This window comes from Phyllobates terribilis, unplaced genomic scaffold (assembly GCF_046119375.1).
Source record: "Phyllobates terribilis strain yellow unplaced genomic scaffold, ASM4611937v1 Scaffold_2__4_contigs__length_985480577, whole genome shotgun sequence".
NCBI classification, from domain to species: domain Eukaryota; kingdom Metazoa; phylum Chordata; class Amphibia; order Anura; family Dendrobatidae; genus Phyllobates; species Phyllobates terribilis.
Window position 1 is genome coordinate 259,528,723 of NW_027362762.1, and position 18,599 is coordinate 259,547,321.

An 18,599-nucleotide genomic window follows, 5' to 3' on the forward strand; every position below is an offset into this window, starting at 1 on the left:
AGAATTTACCTCTAGAGCTTATTTTAAATGATGGGGCGTTACAAATGTGAGACATGTAATGATTAACAGTCTGCTCTTCTGATCTACATGGCTCACACTGGTAACATCTCTTTCATCCAAAATAAGTTGCAGAGACAGATTCTCAGGGAGATCTATGTCCCACCCAAAGATCTTAATTGCTCATTTTGTATATTAAGAAAAACATGAATTTAAAGAGGTTGTCCACTTTCACATTGATGATCTAACCTTAGGATTTCTGATTGGTGGGGTGCGACACTCGACACCCCCGCCCATCATCTGATCTCGGTGCCAGCTGGAAGTGCTCGTTTACAGAGCTGCTCCATCTATGGATAGTAGCCGCAGCCGGATACTGCGCATCCACTCTCTATTGACTTGAATAGGTGGCAGATGTGCAGTACCCGGCTGCGGCTACTATCAGTTGATGGAGCAGCTCTGTAATTGAGCACTTAAGGACGCCACTGAGAACAGCTGATGGGCGGGGGTGCAGAGTGTCGCACCCCACCAATCAGACATCCTAAGGATAGGTCATCAATGTTAGGCTATGTGCCCACGTTGCAGAAATGAAGCAGAAAATTTCTGCTTCATTTCCGCATGTCCTCTCCCGGAAAAACGCATGCGGAATTGCCTTGCGTTTTTTAATGCATTGAAAAGGCAATTCCGCTTGCGGAAACGCAAAATTAATGAACATGCTGCGGATTTTTGTGCGCAGCATGGGCATAGAACTTGCGGATTCTCATTGGGGACCATGGGGTGCGGATTGACTAGCGTTTTACAAGCATTTCCGCTGCGGAATTTCCTCATCAAATACGCTTGTAAAACGCTACGTGGGCACATACCCTTGAAGTGGACATCCTCTTTGAGACATCAATACACATTAAGTTGCTGTCGGCTGACTAGCTATGTCTCCTGACTTCTCCATACACAGGAACGCTTGGCTTGCCGAGCCCTCCTGTTTCGTTTGTGGGAAAGCTGCTGCCAGACGCCCCTGATAGGGATTGGTTGTGGAAATTCAACTGGCTGGATCCTTCACTCTTCATCTGTCAGGGAAGATACGGGAGACCAATACACAATACTGACTGGCTCGGACGACCTTAGTCTAATGCATATGCTGGCCATTAGTCTAGATATACACAGGTATACATTATGTATGATGCCTCTCTGTATAGGAAAGTGCAGTCTATACCGTAAATTGGCATGCAGACACATACCTGCCAGGCGGAGGCCTTAAGAACACACTTTGGTCTTCTAACCCTATGAGAATGTAATAGTAGTAGTCAGGAAAGTTCTGGTGTATTCTATAGGCTAAGTGCAGTGTCTACATAGCTTTATGATGGTACCAGGGGTGGTTCAGTATTAAGCACAGTTCCTTTACAGCTCTGGGATCAAATCTGACCAAATACAAATTTGCCTGGAGTTTTATACTGTGAAGGGTACATGGAGAGCACAACCACTTTCTGCTAGGGAATTTAGATCTTATTCTCCATTGATGGCAATAAGCGATGGCCATGTTTGTAAAGCACTGTGGAATATGTCGGTACTATATAAGAATGTGAAATAATATTCTATTGTATGGGAAATATTCTGGAAAAATATTCAATGAATTACGTTGTATGAAAGCAATGTACCCAGGTAAGAAAAACTAAATATAATGTTACAGTTAGTCCTGTAATGTTTTTCTTCTGTGTTTTCTGACTGTAAATGACAATTACACCAATATAGCCGCCGTAAAGTCTCGTCTCAGTTTTGCTAGAAAACGTCTTGATGATCACCAAGACTTTTGGGAGAATACTCTGTGGACTGACGAGCCACAAAAGTTGAATTTTTTTGTTTGGGTGAATATACTTATTCATCTGTATGCTGTTATGACAGCTCAGTGATCGTTCACTGACCTGCCTCCTATTTTATATAATGCATCTAGTAGTGCGGGACTAGGTAAAATAGGAGGCCGGTCAGTGAAGGCACAGTGAGCTGTCATAAGAGCATACAGATGAATATGTAAGCAGAGCATCAGATAGAGCGCCCCCCCCCCCCCCCACAGGCCGCATCGGAGTACGAGCACATCATTATCTCCAAACTGAAAGTAAAGATTACACAAGAGCCACAGGACGGATTTCATCAACCAAGGTATCATTTCAATCAGTGTAATGTCGCCCATCTGACAACGTATTTAGTTAGCTGAGCACAATCCTGCTGACAGGTCTGCTTTAAATACTAAGTGTCCTCCAGCAATTTAGCACTTTAGGGTGCCGGGCGTGGCCCCTTTTTAAGAGATAGGGAGTATACGCGCCCTAAATACGGTGCCCGGTGATCTGCTTGCCGTGTGCGTACTACGGGCAGCAACAGAGTCGGAAGAGGGAGGAGGAGCAGGACATTCTGACTGGGGGCCGTGGTGGTGTGAGAGTCGGCGTCTCTGCCGAGAAAGAGCAGCTGAAGGCAGAAACGCCAGAGTTACATCTTCTATCCGCTTTAAGTAAGAAACTTCATGGTAGTGCACACTTCCTATTACAATTGTGAGTGCCAATATTACAAGTCGATTGGAACTATTTTAACTTCCCTTTAACCTTGACCGATGCAAACTGCATGAGGATGGCAGCACATTCTCTGATTACAAGGGGACATGTGATTATTTTTTACACTGCCACATTTGCCCATTCTTCAGAATATCTCTCTGCCATATGAACTCGGGCTAATAATTGTGAATAAGCGCTTGTACAAATGCTTATTTAGCCGATTATCTGCCCTTATAGAGGGCACTTATTTTAGCCATTAGATTTACTGAAGAGGCTATTCACACACATTAGATGTCCAAAATTGGTCAACAGTCAGCTGGTGCCCCCATACACATTATAGTGTCAGCCGAATCTGTTGATATAGGCAGGTTCAGCCAACATTAGTCGAGTGTGTATGGGGGCCTTGAGAGAACAATGCTCCTGATCTGAGGCATTTGATTTGTTTGCTTGTTACTCTGTAATTTACAAGGCTAGTGTGAAGGTCTTTTTTGACAATTGTTTGTTATTCGTCCCCATCCACATTAAATGGCCAACGGCTGAACAGTGCTAGCCGGTCGTTTCAATCAACAGCCATCTCATCTGATTTGACCATACTTAGTAGCACTTGTTCATTCGAGTGCTCCTGTGTTCTCTACAAGAAAGCCACCAATTGACCTCTCTACCTACAGCTTATCTCCAGAAGAACAAAGTAATCTGCAGTGTGAATTTGGACATGACCGATTGACATTCCCCCCGACAATCAGTTGGCCGGTGCCCCTGTACATATTAGAGTGTTAACTGAACCTGTGGATATCCGTTTGTGTGGCAAACATCAGTCTAATGTGTATGGGGGGGCTTTAGGTTCAGGGCACTCATTTCTTAGTACAACATATATTCACTTGCAAGCCAGATTGTAATGCAACGTGATAGTGAGTCTTTAGTAAGCGCTCAATAACTGATGATGTCAATGGGATGTTGTGTACACAGAGTACACCAAGGACTAACCATGGATGGAGACAAATTCACCTTATGTTAAATGGTATATTTTCTTACACCCTACCTCGGACTGTCAACACTGCTTGGCCCTCAGGAGCATATAGTGCTAAATGTGACAAATTGCTGAAATAGTAGACATGATAGCATTGCAAATGTCATGCCTGTATATGAGACTACTGAAACGGGGCTTTGCCCCAGGGTTTTTAGCTGGACGGACGACATTCCATAACTTTTACAATTTCAAAACTTTTCTGTTTTTACTGTATGAGACATTGAAGCTCTGAAGAGGATCCCAAACGTTCAGCTCTTTGAGTCCACTTCATAAGTAATGTAGCAGCATCTATTTTATGTGTGATAAAAATATAATCCGATAGCAGCATAATGTAGGGCAAGAAAGCCTGGTTTCAGGGATGTATCACTTACTGGGCTGCTTGGTGTATGTTTTATAGAAACCTGTTTTGTATGATGTACATGTAGCAGAGCAAAGTCTTCTGCTCTGACTGACAGCTTTCTTTGTACATTGTGCATTATCAGCAAGCTGCTACACAAATTAGCCTGACTGCTGGTCGCATGAGCTGTAGTCCTGCAGTGATCATCTCCTGCTGATAAAATACTGTTTGTATTTCAACTACAACACACAGCCTAATAATTGACATATCTTTGGAATCAGGGTCTCGGTTCCTATATTGTGCTATTCTCACATTAAATGGCATAAACCTTTTAATTTTTGGCTTCCCCATCTTTTTCCAGCTGTAAATCTTCCAGCATATGACACTGCTGCTCTTTAGCCATTCCTTTAGTCTTTCTATTAGATGACCTTGTATTAAGTATGGGGTAAATGTGCATAGAAATATACCAGGTACAGCGATATTTAAATGGATTGTCTCATTTTATTAAATTGGTAAAATTGCAAAGTGCTCGGAAAAACAAGCAATGAATGCAGGGATTTTTAAAGAGAACCTGTCTTATCTAGAAATGCTAATTATCTGCAGATATAGGGGGGATCTGATCTGTCCTTCTGGAGCAGCAGCTACCAGGAGAAAATGAAGTTATATTCTCCTTGTAGCCGCTAGTGCAGGGTGCGGTTATAGTCACCACTCAGTATATAGAGCAGCCTGTGACTCAAGGTGCGCGCCTTAAGATAGGGTTTGCGGACAAACCCTTTAACAATCTTTACTGCTCATTTTCTATTCAATCAGTGTAGCCAATCACATTGGTGGCAGGAATGGCGTCACAAGCTTTTATATAGCCGTTGTATGAGGTTAGATTTTTATTATAAATGTTGTAGTTGTTGAGTGAGTGCAAGGTCCTGAAATATTTTTGCTCTAAATAACTTTCATATTTTCAACATAAATGTTAAATGAAAGTTACACACATAAAAGGTGCCTCTTGAAGTTTTTCTGAGGATATTTCATTAAAGTAATTGCATTTGCTGGTAAACAGTAAAACCACGAACTACTAACTGGATAATGATGGCACTCTTGTGATTTTGTTATAAGCATAATTTAGTCCGACTCAGACAAGTGAGGTAATTATCTTTCCTTGCAACTAAAAAAAATGACATTTTGTTGCTGTGTTTTACCTTCAGAGATGCACTTTTTTGTTGCTTTCTTTGAAATGGCTTTTTGCAATTAATTCTTAATTAGACTGGACTGAAATACATAAACAGGACAAGCTCATCAGGCACATGCACAGAGTTTTTATATCAAAACAGCATAAGCTTTATTAGTCGTCATAAACTTTAACTCCAAAAGAATAAACGCCTTCCTTCAGTACAAACGCATAACATAAATAGTCCTCTTTTCAGGTACAATGAACAAAGTAAATGTAGCAGCCTAATCAATCTCTGTATTTCAGGCAGAATTAGCCCAGGTATTATTATTACTATTTATTATTATTTATTATTATAGCGCCATTAATTCCATGGCACTTTACATGTTTAAAAGGGGTATACATAGCAAACAACAAGTACAATAATTTGAACAAAAACGAGTCAGCGACTGGTACAGAAGGAGAGAGGACCCTGCCCGTGAAGGCTCACAATCTACAAGGGATGGGCGAGGATACAGTAGGTGAGGGTAGAGCTGGTCGTGCAGCGGTATGGTGGAGCGAGGGTTCTGCAGGTTGTAGGCTTGTCAGAAGAGGTGGGTCTTCAGGTTCCTTTTGAAGTTTTCCACCGAAGGCGGGAGTCTGATGTGTTGGGGTAGAGAGTTCAAGAGTAGGGGGGATGAAACGTGTTTACCAGACAAACACCTCTGTTCAATTCCAAAACAACTCCACACTGCTGAGCTAATCCAGCTGCCTGTTATTAGGCCTGGAAACCCCGGGCTGGATTATAGGAATGATCTTTCCCACCCAGACTCTTTTGGTTGCTCCTAAATCCTGAACCCAAATTCCAGTCAAATTAAAACTCTCTCCATAAGCTAGTATCACTGGTATAGAATTTACTTTACTAAGGCCAACAACCTCAGTGACATATATCTGCCATCCAGAACCTTACTTCCTGCTTTCTTTATAATATATATGTATAAAAATAAAAGAAATCCCAGATTTAGGAATTATTTTAATGTAAAAAAAAACTATGCATAAACAGTGCAGATTTGGTATCGCCATGTTTGTAAGGACCTGAACTACAACACGATCTCATTATTTATTTTGCACAGTGAATGCTGTAAAAAAAATTTGAAAAGCACTGCCAGAATGACTGTTTCTATTCATCATGCCTCACAAACAAATTAAAAACAAACGAGTTTTTGATCACTTTCTATCCCAGAGTTGTGGCTCTAAAAACAAGTCCCATACAGCAATGGAAAACTTAGGGCAGGTTATGTAGGGCGCAATTTGACCCGGACAGTGCAGAGCGGCGGTAAGTGAGTATATTAATACACTCACACTACACACCATACCATTATACACACATTTAATGAAAAAAAAATCATGGGATCACTTCCTTAACATATCAGTTACACTGCAAGTGGACTCAATAAAAAAATGAAATTAATAAACTACTTCAGATTTATTGTTTTTTGTTCATACCTCCTACTATGTAATTAGTAAAAACTGCAGCTTGTCTTTAAAAAATACTAGCCCTCATACACCTTCATGTTCTGAAAAATGAAAAAAATTCTGCGTGAATATGATGACCAAAAAAAGTATTTTTTTTTTTTTTTAAAGCTAAAGTGGCAAAACATAAGCCTATATATATTTTGTATTGGTGTGATCAGACCAACCTGTGGAATAAAGATATCATGACAATTATAGCAACGGGTGAATGGTGTTTAACCAGCTTCCCGACCGCCCACTGTATATAAACGTTGGCGCTGCTTGGGCTCTGTGCAGCACCGATGTTTATATACGGTCGGTGGTCCCGCAGCGCTCAGGACCCCCAGGGTCCTGCAAGCGCTGCAGGTGCGGTGCAGAGCGACAGCTCTGACAGGGGACATCATCGAGACCTGATTGGATCAGGTCCCAATGATGTTAACCCTTTGCTATCTTCTATATGCCACGATCTATAGCAATCGCGGCATTTAGAAGATGGTGAGAGGAGAGGGGGTCGTCCACTTACTTCTCCGACGGCCCCCTGATGTCTGACAGGACCTGCCGTTGTCATGACCGCCTCCGGGTCTTCCATGTACGGTGTCCTACTAGACTCAGCCTGCAGCTGAAGTCTAGCAGGAGACACTGACTGTGAAACTTTCAGCAAAGCTCTCATGCAATGCAATACATGTCTATTGCATTGCATGAGAACAGTGATTAGAAAAATAAAAATTAATGTCCCATACAGGGACTAAGTAAAAATGTAAAAAAAAGTCTAAAAAATGTTTTCAAACTGTTTAAAAAAAAATCACAAAATAAATAAAAATAAATAAATAAAATATTAAACCAATAAATCTGTATATTTATGCAAAAACATAAAAAGTACACATATTTGGTATCGCCGCGTCCGAAACAACCCGATCTATAAAACTGTCACACTAATTAACTCCTTCTGTGCCCACCGTAATAAAAATAAATAAAAAACGGAGCAAAAAACTATGCTTTTTCATCATATCGCCAAACAAAAAGTGGAAAAAAATGCGATCAAAAATCAAAATGGAAATAAAAATGGTACCGCTGAAAACGTCATCTTGTTCCGCAAAAAAAAAGCCGCCAATCAGCTCCATCAGCCGAAAAATAAAAAAGTTATAGCTCTCAGAATAAAGCGATGCAAAAAATATATTTTTTCTATAAAATAGTTTTATTGTGTAAAAGCGCCAAAACATAAAAAAATATATGGTAAGTGTAGTATCGCTGTAAACGTACTGACCCGAAGAATAATGCCCCCTTATCACTTTTACCACACGCAGAACGGCATAAAAAAAACCTCAAAAAACAATTCCTGAACTAGTTTTTGTTAATTTTACCTCCCAAAAAACGGAATAGAAAGCGATAAAAAAATGTCACGTACCCAAAAATGGTACCAATATACTCGTCCCGCAAAAAACAAGCCATCACATGACTCTTGTCGGCCGAAATATGGAAAAATTATAGCTCTCAAAATATGGCGATGCAAAAACTAGATTTTGCAAAAAAAAGCGTCTTTTAGTGTGTGACAGCTGTCAGTCATAAAAACCCGATATAAATCTGGTATCTCTGTAATCACACCGACCCGAAGAATAAAGTAATCTCATCACTTATACCGCACGAGGAACGGCGTAAAAAATAAATAAAACCAATTCTTCACCTGCTGCTGATTTGTTTATTATGTCTCCCGAAGATCGCAGTAAGGCTCGGCGCACATTTATCCTGCGCTCTGCGCTGAGCACTTACACCAGAGTTTCCGTGTAAATCTCTGAAATGCGTGATTCAGACGGAACCCATGACGGAAGATTCCCTGTAATGAGGCAGATATAGGCCACTGTGGATGCCGTCTGGCCTGTGATCCCACGGTGTCAGTTTTTTTAGGCGTGCATAAAAGTGCGGTTGGCCACAGTTTTGTGCACTTCTGAAAAAAAGGACACCGCTAAACAGAGGCCAGACGGAGTCCAGAGTAACTCTGCTGCCTCATTACAGTGAATGGATCCCGCAGGGTTTCATCTGAATTACATCACTTAGAAATTTAGATGGAAACCCCGATGTAAGTGCTCAGCATAGAGCGCCGGATAAGCAATATGTAAAATGTTCCCAATAAAAGCTTCAACTCAGTCCTCAAAAAAAAGCTAGTCCCCACTCAGGTCCGTCATCTGTTAAAAATATAAGGGACTTCCAAGTTACTGGTAGCAGAAAGGCTCTGGAAAAGCGAAATGGCCCTTGCCCCCCAAAAGAAATTCTGAAAATTTTGTGCTCCCAAATCCAAATACCTATTCTACAATAATTTGTTCTCCAATTGTCAAATAGCGCTCCATCGCTCCCAGATCTCGCCGTATGGCTAAGCGGTACGATACAGCCACATATGGAGTATTGCCACGTTTAGAAGAAATTGTATGACACATTTCAGCACCATTTTTACCCATTGCCCTGTGTGAAAATGTAAAATCTGAGGGTAAAACATTTTTTTGTGGTAAAAATATAATTATGTTTTCTTCACTGCCCAATGGTATAAATTTAAAAATTAAAAAATACTCACTACTTCCCTAGATGAATTCCTTGAGAGGTGTAGTTTACAAAATGGGGTCACTTGTGGGGGTTTCTGCTGTTTCGGCATGTCAGCGACTCTTCAAATGTGACATGGTGTCTGCAACCTATCCCAGCCAACATAGCGCTCCTTTCTCTTCCGAACCCTGCCGTACATCAAAGCAGTGGTTTTCCCCCACATATGGGGTATCGGCGTACTCAGGAGAAATTGCACAACAAATTTCATGGTTCAATTTCTCCTATTACCCTTATGATAATGCAAAATTAGGGGATGAAAAACATTTTTGTGGGAAAAATGTGAAAATTTTATTTTTACAGCTCAATATTATAAACTTCTGTGAAGCACCTGGGGGTGCAAGGTGCTCACCACACATCTAGATAAGTTCCCTAAGGGGTCTAGTTTCCAAAATGGTGTCACTTGTGGGGGGTTTCCACTGTATAGGCACATCAGGAGCTCTCCAAACGCAACATGGCGTCCGCTAATTATTCAAACAAATTTTACATTCAAAAAGTCTAATGGCTCTCCTTCCCTTCCGAACCCTGCAGTGTGCCCAAACAGTGGTTTTCCCTCACATATGGGGTATCAGCGTGCTCATGAGAAATTGCACTACAAATTGTGTATTCCATTTTTTCCTGTTACCCTTGTGAAAATAAAAAAATTGGGTCTAAAGTAACATTTTTGTGAAAAAAAGTTAAATGTTCATTGTTTTCTTCCACATTCCAAAAATTCCCGTGAAACACTTGAAGGGTTAATAAACTTCTTGAATGTGGTTTTGAGCACCTTGGGGGGTGCAGTTTTTAGAATGCTGTCACTTTGGGGTATTTTCTGTCATAAAGACCCCTCAAAGTGACTTCAGATATGATGTGGTCCCTAAAAAAATGTTTTTGTAAATTTTGTTGGAAAAATGAGAAATCGCTAGTCAACTTTTAACCCTTATAGCTTCCTAACAAAAAAAAAAATATTGGTTCCAAAATTGTGCTGATGTAAAGTAGACATGTGGGAAATGTTATTTATTAACTATTTTGTGTGACATATCTCTCTGATTTAAGGGCATGAAAATTCAAAGTTTGAAAATTGCAAAATTTTCGCCAAATTTCCAATTTTTTTCACAAATAAACACAAGTGATATCGAAGAAATTTTACCACTATCATGAAGTACAATATGTCACGAAAAAACAGTCTCAGAATCAGGGGAATCCGTTGAAGCGTTCCAGAGTAATTACTTCATAAAGTGACAGTGGTCAGAATTGAAATGGTTGGCCCGGTCACGAAGGCAAAAACAGGCTCTGGCGCGAAGTGGTTAAAAAAAATTAGCAAAACCAATTCAGAGTTACGTTTTTGTTAATTTTGCCTCCCAAGGATTGTAATAAACAGTGATCAAAAAGTTGCACCTACCACAAAATGGTACCAATGAAAACTGCAGTTTTTCATGCAAAAAATAAACCGGCAAACAGATCCGCTGACGCAAAAATGGATAACTTATGCCTCTCAGAATATGGGGACACACAAACTTTTTTTTTGCAAGTGTATATTTATTGTATAAAATAATAAAAACTAAATAATACAATAGAAATTTAATATCGTCATGTTTGTACTAACATGTACAGCTCAGCAAATAGTGTAAAATTTCAAATGCAAAAAGTAGCAAAACCTTTTGATTTTTTATATTCCTCCCCTAAAGAGGTAATATGTTTGGTAGTACGATAGAGTATGTCACAAAAGTGAGTACACCCCTCACATTTTTGTAAATATTTTACTATATCTTTTCATGGGACAACACTGAAGATTTGACACTTTGCTACAATGTAAAGTAGTCAGTGTACAGCTTGTATAACAGTGTAAATTTGGTGTGCTCTCTAAATGACTGAAACACAGCCATTAATGTCTAAACTGCTGGCAACAAAAGTGAGTACACCCCTAAGTGAAAATGGACAAATTGTGCCCAATTAGGCATCTTCCCTCCCCGGTGTCATGTGTCTCATTAGTGTTACAAGGTTTCGGGTGTGAATGGGGAGCAGGTGTGGTAAATTTGGTGTTATCGCTCTCACACTTTCTCATGCTTGTCACTGGAAGTTCATCATGGCACCTCACGGCAAAGAACTCTCTGAGGATCTGAAAAAGAGTTGTTTCTCTACATAAAGATGGCCTAGGCTATAAGAAGATTGCCAACACCCTGACACTGAGCTGCAGTACGGTGGCCAAGACCATACAGCGGTTTAACAAGACAGGTTCCACTCCGAATAGGCCTCACCATGTTCAACCAAGCATTGCTGCAGAGGTTAAAGTGGTGCGGTGTCAGCCTTTCAGTGCTCAGACCATACACCACACACTGCATCAAACCGGTCTGCATGGCTGTCGTCCCAGAAGAAAGCCTCTTCTAAAGATGATGCTCAAGAAAGCCCGTAAACAGTTTGCTGAAGATCAGCAGACCAAGGACATGGCTTTCTGGAACCATGTCCTGTGGTCTGATGAGACCAAGATAAAATTATTTGGTTCAGATGGTGTCAAGTGTGTGTTGTGGCAACCAGGTGAGGAGTACAAAGACAAGTGCATCTTGCCTGCAGTCAAGCATGGTGGTGGCAGTGTTATGATTTGGGGCTGCATGAGTGCTGCCAGCTGTGGGGAGCTACAGTTCATTGAGGGAACCATGAATGCTGACCTCTACTGTGTCCTACTGAAGCAGAGCATGATCCCCTCCCTTCGGAAACTGGGCCACATGTAAGTATAACTTGACCCCAAACACACCTCCAAGACGACCAATACCTTGCTAAAGAAACTAAGGGTAAATGTGCTGGACTGGCCAAGCATGTCTCCAGACCTAAACGGAAGGTGGAGGAGAGCAAGGTCTCTAACATCCACAAGCTCTGTGATGTTGTCATGGAGGAGTCGAAGAGTATTCTAGTGGCAACCTGTGAAGCTCTAGTGAACTCCATGCTCAAGTGAGTTAAGGCACTGCTTGAAAATAATGGTGGCCACACAAAATATAGACACTTTGGCCACAATTTGGCCATTTTCACTTGGGGGTGTACTCACTTTTGTTGCCAGCAGTTTAGACATTAATAGTCATGTGTTGAGTTATTTTGAGAGCACACCAAATTTACACTGTTATACAAGCTGTACACTGACTACTTTACATTGTAGCAAAGTGTCAAATCTTCAATTCAAAAATGTGAGGGTGTACTCACTGTTGTGATATACTGTATACGCACCCTAAAGTGATGCCATTGACAAATAAAACTTCCCCCCAAAAAAACAAGACCTTATAGGACTGTCACCAAAGAAAAAAAAAAGTAATGACTCCTGCAATAGAAAACTGAAAATAAAATCGTTTAACATAAAGGCCAAAATTGTCTCTGAACCCAATGAGTTAATATACGGTAGATGAAGAATGCCTGTGACCTAAAGCTGTGACTTTGTGAAGATCCAGAGATTCCTGATCTTTTGTAGAACTCAAACCAATGGCAGGTGGTGGTAAGACACATTAAATATTAAATGTGAAAAAGCTTCATTATAAAAATATTGTTAAATATCAGTTACAGAGTATTGACCCCAATACTCCTAATACCTAGCTTATTTTTATATGATTATAGCCATAATAGTATTGCCACCAGGTGAGCATCCACATGTAGGTAGGAGGCCTCAAAGCTGGATGTGGCTCCCTATCCACTGGTTGGAGAACAATAGTTTAAGTATTAAAGGAGTGTAACCCCTTCATGACCTTGGGATTTTGCATTTTTGTGTTTTGCTCCCCTTCTCCCGAGAGCCATAACTTTTTTATTTTTCCAGTGAAATTGCAAAAAAAAGTGCAATTCCACAATTGTGGTTTTTTTTGTGTTTTTTTTTATCATGTTCACTAAATTCTAAAATTGATTTTATATTATGATTCTCCAGGTCATTAAGAGTTCACAGATACCAAACATGTATGGGTTCTTTTTTATATAAGTAATGAAAAAAAATCCAAAGTTTGTAAGAAAAAAAAAAAAAAAAATAGCGTTATTTTTTGAGATCTGAGGCTGGGTGAGGGCTTATTTTTTGCACGCCGAGCTGACATTTTTACTGATACCATTTGGATACAACTGTTTGATCGCCTGCTATTGCATTTTATTGCAATGTTACGGCGACCAAAAAGACAGAATTATGGCTTTTTCATTTTTTATTTCTCATTACGCTGTTTACCAGTCGGATTAATTGTTTTTATATTTTGATATATTGGATGTTTCTGAATGCAGCGATACCAAATATTTGTTTTTGTTTGGTTGGTTTTTTTATTTTGATTATGGCAAAAGAGGGTGTTTTTAGCTTGATTTTTTAATTTTTTTTAAATATTTTTTTTTTACTTTTTTTTTTACTTTAATTGTCTCCTTAGGAGACTTGAAGCAGCAATCATCTGGAGCCCTGCTATGTGTGGCAAAAATCATCATTGTCTATCAACGGGCCGATGTTCATAGCAGATCAGCAATGGCATGATCGTGGGGTGCCGATAGGTTGACCTGTGACAGGGGCACCGATGGGCTGGGTTTGTGAAGCGCTCTTGGCGCGATCATGTTAAATGCCACTGTCAGAGATTGTAGAGATTGACAGCGGCATTTAACTTGTTAACAGCCGCGAGTGGATCGCGATTTCACCCGTGACTGTTAATGGCACATGACAGCTGATCAAATCAAATGTGCCAGAAAAGATGCGGGCTCAGCACCAGAGCCCGCATCAAAGGGGGGATGCACGACCTATGACTTGCCTATACGTCATAGGTCATGAAGGGGTTAAAACAGATGAGTAGATTCATGTGTTCTACTTATGGCTACATCATAGTCAAGATGTTTGCAGTATTAAAACTGAGTTTCAGTGTAATTTAATCTCTAGCAGATGCTAACAGTAATTTATCTTTGCGGTAGTAACAGTAAAGCACCATAATAAAGCTGTAGCCTGGAATCCAGTTAGACCTATTCAATGCCTATTCAATGCCACTGATGAGCTGAAGCTGAAATGTAAAGTATCATCACCTATCATCTATCACCTTTGATCGTTAAATTTTGTAGATGCCTCTAGTAATATTTGAACTTGTTAACCCTTTTGCGTAAAGCATACCTGTCATTTCATGTTCCTTTGCAGAACAACATTATTTTTGTCTATTATATAACTTGTTTCCTACATTTTCTCCAGTTTTCCCCTCATTTCCTCTGTCTCATTTTCAGCTTTCTCTGAGCTAGTGTGTGGAGACTAGCTGCTATGATGTCTCCTAAGCACAGGACACAGAAACAAAAGGATTCCATCTTGTTTTGACCAAGTCAGATATGAGCTGAGTTTTCAGAGTGGATAATGAGTTCAGGAGACAGAGCGACGAGAATAAGTGTCTCATAAGGGGAAAAGGAAGCATATATCTCTGATAAGATATATTACAGTTTTTCTTATATTCAATTGTACTATTTATTTTGCAAAGTTTGTTGAAACTACTGTAGCCAATTATCATTTTTGTTTTAAGAGGATGTTAAAGAAAACATGTTTGAAGGCTTTCACCCTCCAAACTTCTTATATGTGCATTTAGACAAGCAATACTTTTACATGCCTAGTCTGTTCCTCCATTCCTGAAAAATCAGCATTTGAATTGATATGCAAATGAGGCTGTAGATCTGAAGCCTCTGTCACTCCAGCTCTAATCCTGACCCAGAGCCACCACCTCCTTCTTGACTGACCGTCTCTATGCTGTCTGACTTCAGGCAAAGGGGCCATCAATCCATCAGGACGAGATGGCACTGGTCAGGGAATTAGGCTGGACTGACTTGGCTTCAGAACTTCAGCCTAATTTGCTTATCAATTAAATTCCTGATTTCTCAGAAATGGAGTAACGGACTGGACATGTAAATGTATTGCTTGTTTTGTTTTTGAAAGAGCTACATGCACATATAAATAGTTTGGGAAGTGAAATCCTACTGACAGATTCTGTTTAATGACTAGGATACAGCCCTTTTAATAAGGAACACTAAATAATGCACCATAAGATGGATTTGCACTGACTTAAAAGGTCTCCTATTCTACATTTAGAGCTTATCCTTAGGTTATGCCATAAGTGGGTCCCACCCATCAATTGCGAGAACATGGCCCAGTCGAGGAATGTCAGAAATGGTAGACATGCATGCGTCTGTCCATTCACTTCTATGAAACCTCCAAATATTGCCAATTTTGCACCTCATTTTTTTAGATGGACTGAACTTGCTTCTATTGGACTTTTATGGGAACAATCCTTGAATAAGTGCAATCCCATTAAAGGAGCTCTATTTTAGTAATTTAAATTTTAACATTTCTTGACATCTGCCGTATATCATGTACGGCGTAAGTCGAGAGCGGGTGTATGAATCAGGCTTATAGGCTGAGCCCGTCCCATATCTGGCAGGTGTCACAGCCAGGATCTGCCTCTAACAGCTGCGGGTGGAGCCCAGCTCTTCCTGCGACTGTTCACTTGTTATATGCCGCTGTCAGTCTTTGACCGCGGCATTAATAGCACATCAGCATGGGTCATATTCTATGCACCCGTGGGATATGCCCTTCGTCGTGATTGCAGGTCACCAATGAGTTGCTATAGCTATGGGTTGAAGACCCCCCATACCTGCCATTATGAAGCGCTGTTGAAATCCAACCTGTGGCTGTCTTTAAAGAAGACCATGATTTTTATTATGTACAGCAATTCTGAAATATTGCTGTGTATAGTAAGAGCAATCTGATGATCACAGGTTCAAGTCCCCTTCAAGCAGACTGACAAATATACTAAAAAGTGAAATAAGAAAAAAACATTTTTAAAAATGTTAAAATATGAAAAATTGACCCCCCCCCTCTTTTCCCCCATTAAAATGAAGATGTTAAAAAAATACACATGAAGTATAGCCGTGTCCATAAAAGTCCAATCTATCAAAATATTTAATTAACCCAATTGATAAACTCTGTAATGAGAAAAATTCAAAATGCTAAAATTGCTGTTTTTTGTTTGCCGCAACTCTGCAAAAAGATGCAGGAAGAAGCAATCAAAATGTCACATCTACTGCAAAATGGTATCAATAAAAATGGTGGCTCGCCCCGCAAAAAAACAAGACCTCACACAGCTCCACTGAATGAAAAACATTATGGGTCTTGGAAAATAGTGACACAATCAAAAACTTTTTTCTTTTTTGCCAACAAAACTAAAATAAAAACAGGACAAATTTGATATTGCTGTAATTGTACTGACAATCAATCATGCCGGGTAATTTTTACCATGAAATGAATGCCATAAAAATAATTTTCAAAAAAACAATCTCAGAATTGTGAGTTTTTGTTTTTCTTTCGCAATTACACAGAATTAAGAATTATGTTTCCCATTTTTCAGTACAGCGTGTGGTAAAATGAATGGTGTCACTCAAAAGTACAACTCTTCCTATAAAAAAGCAAACTCTGATATGTCGATGTGGACAGAAAAATATAAAAGCTATGGCTCTTGGAAGAAGGGAAGGAGAAAGTAAAAACAGAAATTGGTCATGTCGGGAAGGTACTAGCACTTTTATTAGACTGGGTTAATCCTTTCTGGTGGTGTCTTCACAAACCCAGTATGACTTTGCAAGGTATTTATAGAGTAGTTTAATTGTTGCATTTACTAAAACTTTTGACCCAGGAGAGGCATGTTTGATAAAAAATGATGTTAGGATCCCATCAAAGAAAGGTCGCCTTTCTAGTTGCTGTGACTGGTGGGCATACACGAATTGGCCAATTTGTGCTCTAAATACCTTCATTGTATAAGCATTGTTTAGTATGCACTAATGCCATTTTAAAATAATTCACATATTTAATGCTTGTGACGCGCCCCTGGGCCTGTGTCGCGCAGCGTTGCGCACGTGGGAGCTTACCCGGAGCCGGATCTGTTGAGGGTTGTAGTCTCGTGGCGGTGATCCGGTCCGTGCCTAGGGAGTCAGACTAAGTGGCGCTGAATCAGCGGTAGATGTTGGACGACTACGCCACCCGTTGAATGCAGCTATGGAGCTGCCGCTGCAGGGCAGACCGCTGAGGCCGGTGGAAGGATGGTGCAGCGTGGATGGTATAACCCCCAACGGGAGGGGTATGGCCTCAGGGCAGCCGACGTGGATGATGGGGGTAGCAGGAACCACTCAGAGACGATGCGGTGTAGTTCAGGGTCTTTACTGGTGACAAAGATAGACCCTCCCAGAGTACTGGCTAGCGATTGGGGCCTGGTCAGTCCTTGAGCAGATGGGATCTCCCCTGGCCAGGCGGAGTTGTAGGCCTCCCAAACTAACGATACTCTTCTGGCTACCTTGCCAGAAGCGAGTATAAGTAGCCCACGTCCCTGAGTGTACCGTGTGGTGCTCACCCGTATGGCCGGTGACTCGGGGCCTTCTAGTAGCTTCCGCTCCACGACGGCGGTGCTGGTCCCATGCGTGTGACCGTGCCTTCGGGTTTCTTGGCCAGAGGACCTGAAATCCCCTGCCTGACGGATTCTGCTGCTGGGTAGGAGTTAGTCCCCACAGCCTCGGACTCCGGGTCCGGTAAGAAATCTTCTCAGTCAGGGCGAGCTCTGCAGCTGCCAGCCCCTGACTCTTTGTAACACTGCTCCCACAGAGCTCCTGTTGTTTCTTCCTATGCTGCTTCTCTTCTCTACTTCTGGCATGGCCCAGGAGCTGGGCCCAGCCGGAGCCACAGCTCCCTGTCAGCCCTCCTGGCTCAACTCTCCCTCTGAACTCTCTAACCCTGCCTCAGCCCCAGGTTTATATAGGGGAAGTTCTTCCCCTCCCAGGACTGGGCAGGAGGTGTGGCATGCATAGGATTCCTGACCAAGAGACCTCCCACCTGCTCTCAGACATAACATTGCATTACTGTGGAAACCAGACCCCTGGGGTGCCACATTTGCATATATCTTGGTGCAAAGTGAGCTGCTGTATTCTTTGGTTTATAATGCAGTCATAGCAGCTTGCACCTGTTCACATTTGCTTCTTTCTGTTAGGTGCTTTTTTTTGCAGTGTTTGCTTTAGTTTACCATCTTGGCACCTCGCCCCTTTGCTTGTGCACTGGCAGAATCCCACTTTGTTGCTTGTTCTCGGTCTTGTACGTAGTCTTCTGTGCTGTACTAAATTATTACGGATTATGTGATTATACTTTGTATACGCCGAGTTATCACTGAAAATGGGAGTTATTGACATCTGGGGTAAAGAAGTCAGAGATGCACAATACCATGTTGTAAAGGATTTCTTAGATCACAGAACTACCATTCTGCAGGAGGAACTCTGCTTTCAACTATACAACTGATTGCAATCTTCATGTGCTAATGCGGAGTTACATAACCTTAATCTTTTCTTTCGGCTTCCTCAGGTGTTTTTGTTTTTTATTTTCTTTTGTACATTATTAATACAACTTCTATGTAACCTCTAGAGATTTCAACATTTACCATGTGGCTTTGTGGTGATCATAACCATCCTGATGACATACAAGATAACGCGGTTTCAAAA

General features: G+C 40.9%; 1 protein-coding gene across 1 annotated transcript in view; it reads left to right on the forward strand.

The window, feature by feature from the left end:
* The window catches only part of PIBF1 (progesterone immunomodulatory binding factor 1), a 191,823-nt gene that overhangs the window by 52,645 nt on the left and 120,579 nt on the right, over window positions 1-18,599 (forward strand). The gene's annotated exons all lie outside the window — the stretch shown is intronic.